We start from the raw sequence: 10359 nt of genomic DNA, 5'->3' as shown, positions 1-10359 counted from the left end.
TTTTATTTCCCCATTGTGCATCTTCATCTTGCGTATTAATTTTCGCTTGGCTCCTCAGGACAAGTGGTAAAGAAATTATACACACGCCCGGTCCAGTGCGAATGGGGAAACGGCGGCGTGTGGTAATTGTTCGGAGGATTCGCGAAAAGTTGAGCGAGCTCCCCCGGGGGCATGATTTATTGTTCATATATTTTTTTATAGGAAGCACAAAATGGCCATTGCAGTGGGGGCTTGCTGGGGCCAGGGATCAGCGGCAATCGTCTCGAAAGTCGGCGTGTTTTAGCCGACTGACCTACAAAACGGGACTGGCGAGCCGATGTGACGCGCAAGACTTGCGTTCGTTCTTGCGTGGAAGGAAGGCAGGGACGAACGAAACGTATACGCAGACTCACGTACGCGTTCGGACTCGCATTCTCAATGAACGAATGAATGAATGCGCTGCGGTTGCACTGGGTCTCGATGAGTTTGCGCCGACAACCGTTTGACGAATGAGAGTTAGAGAGTGTGCAAAAGGTGCTCGAATGAGTTAAAAAGCAAAGCAAAAGTTAAATAAAAGGATTAAGCTTTTTTCGTAAGAGTAAGAGTCGAAATGATAAATAAGAGTGTTCAGCTTTTTCCTTTATTTGTGATTTATGAGATCATAAGCACATGAATCATTCCATGGAAAAAACCCAAACAAGCTACTTATATATCTAATTAAAAATACAATATTTAATAAATCTAAACAGGCCATATTGCGTAATAAATAGATTGAGACTTTGGAATTGGAATAATATAAAGAAATTATTTACCTGCCGTGCATTATGATGTTTTATAATTCTGTAAACGTAAATTGCACAAATGCTGCACTTGAGATTCCAAAACCTAGGCCTCGCATCCAATTGAGAAAATATTGTACAATTGCTTCTGTTTTAAATTTATAATTTATCATCTTCCTTTATAACGCTTTTATGAACTCAAAAAATATCAATCGTAAAATCCATTCCATTTCATCATTTTAAATGGGCTCGTGCGAATTAAGCTATTAGACGTTAACATCAATTAATGTTGAGCAGAAACATCACGATCGAATAGCAGAGATTGATGAACTCGGTAAACTTCTCCATTGAGACCTCGCTCATCGAGCCACAAGTGAACCGGATGCGGTGTTGGCTGCGCGTGATCAGCAACCTAATCGTGAGGGCTACTGATCGATACTCACGGTCGTGCTTACGCGAGTAGCGCAGCTGCAACATCCAGTCCGTCCCATACAACCGATCACCAATCTGGCGGTTCTTTGGACGTACAACAAGGAGGCGAAAAACAGGTAGCTATTAGCACTCGAGACGAACCGTCACCGTTTGCGCCACCTACCATGTCCTGTAGCTTTTCCACCAGCTGGCAGAAGATGAAGTACTCCAGCACGATCGAGACGGGATACTCGCTGAATTCGATGTTCTCGCGCAAAGCGTTACCACGCAGCGTCACATAACTACCTGCCGCCACGAGACCCAGCGAGAAGACGTGATGCTGCAGAAAGACGAAGCTGGCCATGCGCTGCAGTTTCGGTAGCGCGCTGCAAGGAGTTGAACACGTACAAGAACACGTTAGAACCAAGAAGGCAATCGGATGTCTAGAGACTTATAGGGGGAACAACGTTACGTGAATATTTGACAATGTCGCTCGGTGCAATGGCGCAGTTGCTTTAGCAAGGTGGCCCAATAAAGGGCGGTGTTGCCTTGGGCGTGTTGTGTCTCGAGTTGGCTCTCGGTCCTCTCGAACACCTCCTCCAGACAGGTCGCCAGCACTTCCATTTCGCCCAGAAAGCCCACCAGCAGTGCGTTGACGATCGAACAGCCCATGAAAAAGGCCACCGTGGGGATGTAGAGAAAGTTTCCGTACATGAACTGGTCGAACTGAGAGCCGACTGGTTCGCCACGCACAACCAACATGTAGTGTTTTTTCTCGTACTGCTGCGAGATCCATGTCTGCACCAGGATCAGGATTATACCCGCCTGCGGTCCAAGGATGAGACAATTGCTCCAGCGGTACCAGCGTTCACGGATCCTACTGGCTTGTGGATGGGTTCGACCGAACGAGCGGTCATTTAGGAAGTGGCCAAGCTGCTGAAAAGCGTCGTAGTGCTGGATAAAGATGATCGTCAAAAGCATGACGGCGAGTACGACTGTGACGGATCCCGAAACGAAGGACATGTAGCTGATGTCCTCCGGGAGGTACAACGTGTAGTACAGCTTGTGGACCGTGCTGGTAAGATGCGTGAGGTACAACACGAAACGAATGCCGGTCGCGAGCTTTTGAAACGCTGTGCGCGGTTTGATCGGATATCCTGCCAGCAGCTGGAATGGTCGAAAAAAGTACAAATAATCACGACCCTCGCGGAGATGCCAAACGATGTCTAACTGCAGTCTTAGCCACTCCATATCTGCGAAGAAACTGGCCCTGGGCTACTGGCGAATACAAGGATATAAGGACGGTGTTTCAGGTTCTGACGGCTAGGAAACACGGCACTGCATGGGAAAAGGTGCTACCCTGAACACCTTGCGCGTGTAATAGAATCGTTAATGGATTTAACCACTGATAACCTTTTTGGCTTCTGTTCACCCTATGTTCTTGCCATCGGGCAGCAATCCTAGCATACCTTACTTCGTCGTGGCCTGCTAGTTTTCCCCTTCTTTGAAGAAGTTTCACTTTGCCTGCGGGTAAGATCAAATGCTATGAAAAATGCATACTTTTAGGGGCTAGGCATTCCATCGCTCGTTATGTCGCCAGCGTGCAGTAGAATGTGCAACAGGGGAGAACTTCTAAACGCAACCTTGTAATTAGGCGTAACATTAGGTAGGGGATAGGAGGATTCCTCTGTTATGATGTGTTTTTTTTATTTCTACTAACGAAGCCACCGCCTGTCGTTTAATAGACTGTACAAGCTATTGTAATGCTCAAAGGATTGGAAAAGTATTCTTCTCTCTTGCTAATCAATACTAGACGTATTTCCTCGTCAGTAACGATACTGTCCCTTTTTCGATGCATTTCATGCGCTAGAAAACGATGTTGAATATTTTATTTTGAGCGGAGCCAACCATGTATTAATCTTTTTGCTGTCCTTATTGTTTTGATTGATGTGTTTCCAACAAATGAATCATTGCAACATTCTGACATTAAATTTAATTTCGAATCAAAATTTATGTCTTTATAATTCGTCAACCATTTTCCATGTACAGTTTTATAACTTTTAACGATTTCACACAGAAGCAAAGTTACAGAAGCCAAACACAGTTTTATTTTATTTCTCCTGGTGAAAGGAAAAGAAAGAGGAAGCCCAAATAGAGTTGGAACAAAATAAAACCCGTCAATTGTTCAATGCGCCTACATTGCGCATCTCGGGGGAATGTATCCACCATCCGCATGATGCGAAAGAAAATCACCAATAAAATAATGTGTAATAAACTTGCAAAACGAATGGGCTCACATAATGGGAAAATAACATCTCACCTCGCCTGAAAGCATGGGTGAGAATAAATCGCACCTGACCCGAATCGGTCACAGCCGACCTCGTGCAATGCCGCGGGCCGAGCGAAATGCCCAACATTGACCTTCTTCTCCTTTGCAATCATGTATCTTTCAATTAAACTACCCCCGAGAGGATCTTTTGCCAGCTAAGGCAGCAATGCGTTGAATTTAGCGTTCCTTTGCCGATGGAAGAAAACTCGAAAAGAAACGATAGCCATACGGCGAGTCGATCAATTTTGGGTTGGTAATTGTATTTATCAATATTTTGATCACGAACTTGTTTCTTGTGCTTTGCTCGCAGCTCCATTGCGAATGTGCTCATGCTGATGTTTTCAGTTATGTTGTATATTTTGTGCAGCTGATTGTAATAAATTTATAAGCTATTTGATGTATTTTTTTGCATAAATTTGTGTCGTTACACATTGATACAGGCAAAATACTGAAATGAGTGGAATTTTAGTAGAGCATACCAAAATTTAAATCGGATACATAAACATTATATCAATTTTTATACAGGTTAGTATATACTGGCTTGGTGTATACTATTGTTAGTTTGCAGTTATCAGAGTGTTTGGCCCTTAATTCGATGGATAGGGTCCAGTGTGATCTCATATGCGATACACAGTTAATAACTTTCACCCAAGGTCACGTTCTACAGATTGATTGGAGACCATTAGCGGGCGGTACGGTTGTTATGTGCCGGTACCAGACAATTCAAAGGAGCTCGGACGGACGACATCCATAATCAGCGTGACACAATTCCTTCCGCGTAAGTCTCGTTCGGGAAGAAAGGCTGGCATAGTTGACTAGATCCATGGCGTTCACCAAGGCACAGCTTTTTCGGGACATCGCCCACCTGCCGTATAGATTGCTAAGCGAGCCGCTAACGGACCTGCTTGGCCACGGCGATGAGACATTGCGATAAAATAAAGCAAACGCGCGTTCGTGAAACGGAATCGATACGGAACGAATAATCGTTTCCAAAGGCGTGAGTAGCATAACGGAGCCACAGACGAATGCATTAAAATAAACTCAATAGCCGGCACCTTGATATACGTCTTCGAAGAGAACTCAAACCTCAACATAGTTTTTCTCGTTGTTGGTCTTTAAGAAAAAAGTTTTGTTCGTCGGTAATCTAAAATAGTCTAGAACTATTTTTTAAATAAAGAATATTTCAATTTCGTGTTTAAGTTGAATGAAATTATGCACTCATTGCACTCATTTTAAATACGTTCTTACATTTCAAAACAATTAGGAACTTTGAAAATGTAGAATAAATGTATCCATTTCATTTCGCCTAAATTATCGGTAATATAAAAAAAGCAACTGCTTATCTGATATATTCATTAAATAGAATGTATTTCGCGATATCACTGAATTGCGAAGAATCATTTTTGAACTGCTCGAATTTTTAAGTTACACGTGACGATGGGCTTCCATGCCATGAATGTCGATTGTGCTCGAATAGGTTCTTTTACCTACTACGAAAATCCAATAGTTCATCAAATTTATTAAAAGAAGCATTGTAATACACTAGAAACGGTTAACTGGTATGTTATATGAAAATGAAATAAATCTATAATTTGGTGAAAAAACAGAGTAAAATACTCAAGTACTTGAGTGATGATTTCGAACCTGTTGCTTCCTTTGAGGTTCAAACTAGCTGACTGATTGACTCGTACTCTCAAAAATTATATATTTTAAGAAGCTTTTTAACATTGTTCAAGAAACACCAAGACCATATTTAATGCCTTTAGATAATGTTAAAGCACTTCACAAGAAATTTGCATCCATTTAAAATATTAAAACAATGTTCTAAAACATAGGAACCTGACAAAAAATGTACTAAAAGCAGCATACACCAATGCGTTTATGTCATACGTTCTAAGATGTTCCTCAAATTTTATAATATTTTACAAAGTTTAACATAACAATGTATCCCTTATGATGGAAAAACCTAAACCTAACCTAAGTTTTTGTTAGTGATTTTTGTTTTGCTTTGTGACCTATTGTTTGATATTATTTGTCCAGGTTACCTTTGGATAGAAATGACAGATGTCAACATATGAACGACGGACGGATCAGCGTGTGTTGAGGAAAATTCAAATAATTTAAAAATTTTCTATGATATCTAAGCAGCTATAACAAAATTGTTCGCAAATAAGCCACGTTTTGATGAGACTCATGGTTGAACTTCAGTTTATGTAATAATATAATAATTTAGATAAAAAACGTTAATAGTCTCTCGGCTTATTAAAAGCAAATTCTGAAGTGTATGTATATTTCAAAATTTCTCTTAAACAATAAATTATTTCTCTTAAACAATAAAGAAAGAGCAAGTGTATGCATAGCAAAGTAAATAATACTACGAACAATATTTAATTAATTTTTATTTAATTCTTAATTTCGCCTCATTCAAATGGCCAATGATGAACCACTGTACTACGACGAGTTTGAACGGTTGTCATATGGTGAGGGGGTTTGCTGTCATTTTCCTTCAGATGGAGAGCGCTATTGTGAAACGTTCTGAGCGAAAATAACCATCCGGGTGTGTTTTTGTTTAAGTGCGGCACAGGGGCACAGAGGGCAACGTAAGTGCGCGGTAGTTTTTTTTTAAATTGCCTTCAAGATTATCATTTTCTTCAGTGTTCCATTCCGATCGTAAATGTACTGTGTTTGCCACCTCGCGTTCTCTAACCGGACCAAAGAGCACCGCCAGTAAAGTGGCCCCAGAACCTCACATCGCACCGCCTATAAAATTTGCAGTGCGTACTGTCAATTCTGTATAAACATAGGTTAAAAGTTGTAAATTTCGTGCTAAAATCATTAAATAGCATCTTCAAAAACCAACGAGCTAGGAAATTAATTTGCAGGAAGGTGAAAAATGCATCGTTCTTGGCTATCGGATGCAGCGAACGAATTGCTTGCCATTGCCAGCTCTTTTTTCATTGCGTCGTAATACAGTTGGCTGCAGCTGCTTCCGTTCTGATCGATCGTCTTCTCTCCTGGCGCCATAGACGAAACCGGGCCAGAACCGTATGTAATTCTCTCCTTTGGTCTGCTAAAGAAAAGTGTATCAAGTTGCTAACCCGCGCCCGCAACCCTTTCAAAAGTTCGGTGTGAAGTCCCGTTTTTGCGGCCAGCGGGTCGCTTTGTGCGTGGAAATGGGAGAAGTGGGGTGAGACTGATTTCATAACAAGTGGCGAAATTACGCGTTCTCGTTTGTTCACCACGGAGGAATTCGCGTTTGTTCGCAGTCGTACGCGTAAACAGCCCGGTTCCACGAGTGACCGAAAATGACGATGCATTTCGTCCGTTCCCCTGGTGGAGCTTCCACTTGTTTTCATTTCCTTCTTTTTCTTGTATCAAACAGGCTCTCCAAGTTGACGCGATCTGTGGCGCACTTGGGTTCGAAAATACTGCCCTGTTTCGTAATACCAAACGTCGCGCGGATAGCCGCAGGGTTATTCTTTGTCCTCCGAAATAACACCGCTTGTCTTATGCCCGTGGTCGTTGGGCTACTCGAACAAAACACAAACTCGACCCAGCATATGTTAGCGGGGCAATAGCAACAGCACCAAGAACGTGAACGACGAAGTATTGGCCCGTGGGATTGCGCATGTCGCGCAAACCGTAAACAAACACTTGAAGCAGATAAATCTTGCTCCTAGAAGCCTGGGAATGGCGCGGGTCGAGCCTTGTCCTACGTTTTCTGACCGACTCTGCTATATCGTGGAACTTACATGCCTGCAATTGCGAGCTAATGTGCCCGTGTAGTACAAGCAAAACACTGTCTTTCCATAAGTGTTGTTACAGTTAGATTCCGGTCGCGCTGATGAGCTTTCCTTGATAGCGACCAGAGATTAATTGAAGGATAATTGAGCGGTTTCCCTTCCCGGGCTCAGAATCATCCGTCGATGCCGCAGGGATCAGCGGTCATTTGCTCCACCGTGGTCCCGTATCATTGACCTTGTCCAGTTCTCTTGCTGTGATGATTTTCTTCAGCCTGCGGATCACTGCGCAATGCGATCTTGGCTATCGCGGTTAGATACACCTTACCCAGCGGGTTTCGCTGTGCTGTCATGCGGTTTAAAAACAAGAAATGATCTATAGAACGAGCGATCATCTACGGCGCCCGGTTGATAGCGTTGAGAAGATCGAACAACCGAGACCAATTGGCAATGGTTGGTTGTTGAACACCTTCAACGAGTCATAAGTGTTAGCACGCTTGCTCAAACGCGCTGGTGAGCTCGTTCGCTTGGTGGTTTGCCTAGAACGAAGTTGGACACCGAACCGGTCTGGGCACCATCTCATGGCAAATTATTCGCAACTCCGGCGAGCACGTACATCCTGAGCTGTGAATGTAGGAGTACACTTGAAGTATGCTTTTTTTTTGTCCGTCTCAATACGTCAGGATCTGAGCTCTAGCGTTTAAAGAATGTTGGGGCCGTCCAAATCTCAAGGTCAGTGTGTTCTAATGGATATGCCAAGGGTATGCCTTTGGCGCGGGCAGTGTTGAAGATTTTTTGCTGTTCTACCGAGGCTCGTTGTTAGTGCTCTTTTTAACATAAAATACGTGTCGTTTGATAACACTTTATTTCGATGTTTACGCATCTAGAAGAGCCACCGTAGACGATGACTAAATAAATACACGTCTGGGAGAAGAATCAAGAGCCAGCTAAACTCTTAACGTGCCCCAGATGAAGGTAATATTGTTGAAGTTTTGTTCGATTTTTCTAATGATATGCTGCTCCAGAGATAACGCGCGCTTAGAGAAACACGGATGCATAAATTGTTTTTAATCGGAGATCGTTTTAATGTAAGGGCCAGTATAATTTATTTCCTCAAATGGCCATGATCTGGCTAGTGCGTAGATCACACGTTGTTGATTGAATTTGTGTTTAGAAGTCTATTAAATTTGCTCTATGATTTGCTTCTGAATAGCTATTTTATAAAATGATTTTATGAAAGCTATATTGTTGTTGGAAAATCCCGCGAATGTTACCATTGTATTTTCCGTAAAAATATCAAATGAATAACAATCCCTTGAGGATATATGAGTAGAAAAACTGTATTGGGTGTTTTTGCTTTGCTTTTTGGTGATCATAATCGATAGTTAACAATCTTTCACAACCTTGAGAGAGTTTTTTTTTTATTCATTAATGACGGCCAGGCCGTATTGCTTATAACTATTATCTTAAGTCTAAACTTAAAGTAAACTGCAATTCACATTGGTTGGAAGACATTTCCTTCTCCGAACCGAACCTTGAGAGAGTTATTTTAAAAACAAAACCATGATTTTACGAGCTCTTACCGTTTAGCCAACGGATGTTGACTTGCGGGCTGCTGCATGAAAATGCCACCGTTTCCCGAAACTGCTCTACTCGTACAAGGCAAACGAGAACGTTTCGCGCCGATGAAAAACAGTCGTGCCCTCGGGTTGTCCCCTGTCCAAGGTTGCCGGTGGGTCAGTTAATTTGAGTTTTTGCCTTACCTGATTGCTTTCCTGATATATTACTTTTCCTTTTTTTTACAAAGCGGGAAGATATGCTAATCAGATGCCCCTAAAAACCACTCGACTCATAAAGCATTATGTGGCGTATGATTCCGCGAGAGGTATAATCATGGAACAATTCACACCGCGAAAGGGATCTTTCGTGAACCTTGGAGAGACAATTTCCTTCGCGAACTTGAGAAAAGCCCCCGACAGTAAGCCGGGTACCCGGTTTGTTTGGTTTTGCATCTTGTTTTCTTCCTCTCGTTAGTTTGTTGCTTTGATTGGCTGAACCCTGGACCCATTTCTCGTACACCGGCGCCCACAGCAGGCCATGTGTGAGCATGCTTATGCTGGGCCCATGTCGAGCGTTGGTGGGGCTCCGTCAAAATTGTGGAGGGGCACGACGTCGAATGGAATGACGCGGTTTACTCACGTAGGCGCTGGCTGGTTTGCGTCCGGCGTGGTTCAAACGCGATCTTTCCGTTGCCGGTGTAGGACATGCTCGGATCGCAGCGCGTTCAGGTGTTGTGCGAAACATAGTGCCAGTGTTTCAGACGGTGGTGAATCACAGTACTTTTGTACTTCGAGTACATCGATGAAGGTGTGGTTTTGGATCAGTCTGATCCTCTCATCTGATGATCAGTGATGGTGGTGGGATGTGTAGCGAAATAAATCTGGCCGTGCGTTTAAACGAGAAGCTGAGGCTTCAGTGATTTAATTTGGCTTCAGTTCATGCAGCACCTAGCGTGTTCCATCGCATGAGTTGTTTCTTTTCCGTGATTAGAAATCCCTTCCGGAGAGGCTCAGCTAAAGCTCGACTTCTACTTTGCTAGATACTGGGGAGATGTAGTGGGATGTTGCTTTCCACGTCGGTACCTACTAGCCGTCTGGCCATTGTTCTCCACTCTAAGACGGCTCCCGGCCCTTGGCAGATGGTGTTGATGATGATGCAATGACTGGATTGTTGCGTTCGACATCACAGAGATCGAAATCTTCACCTCCGGAAGCACGAGCGTCGGTAGTGAAAGCAGTACAATTTTGCTTCCTGTACGTTTTTCATTTGGTTCTCCGTATCAAATCAGACAAAAAACGGCCCCTACGGTCGCGGCTCTTTCTTTTTTTTTGTTGTAGTATTCAAGATTAGAGGTTCCAGCACGGTGGGTGGATTTAAATGTGAGGGAAAATTAATCTATTTTCGCCCGGGCAGATCGTGAACCTCTCTTTCATGGTGGGGCTTTTCCGGGTATGGGTTGTTTTTCGGCTTCCCTCGTTGGCTCCTCCAAATGAAAGAAGCATTCTCTTTCAGCCAAGGCCGCCTGTGGCCCGTGCGTGGAACGAAATGGAAAGGGGCCGAA

The sequence above is a fragment of the Anopheles nili genome, chromosome 2, assembly GCF_943737925.1.
Source record: "Anopheles nili chromosome 2, idAnoNiliSN_F5_01, whole genome shotgun sequence".
NCBI lineage: Eukaryota > Metazoa > Arthropoda > Insecta > Diptera > Culicidae > Anopheles > Anopheles nili.
Note: the sequence above shows the minus strand (reverse complement) of the source record.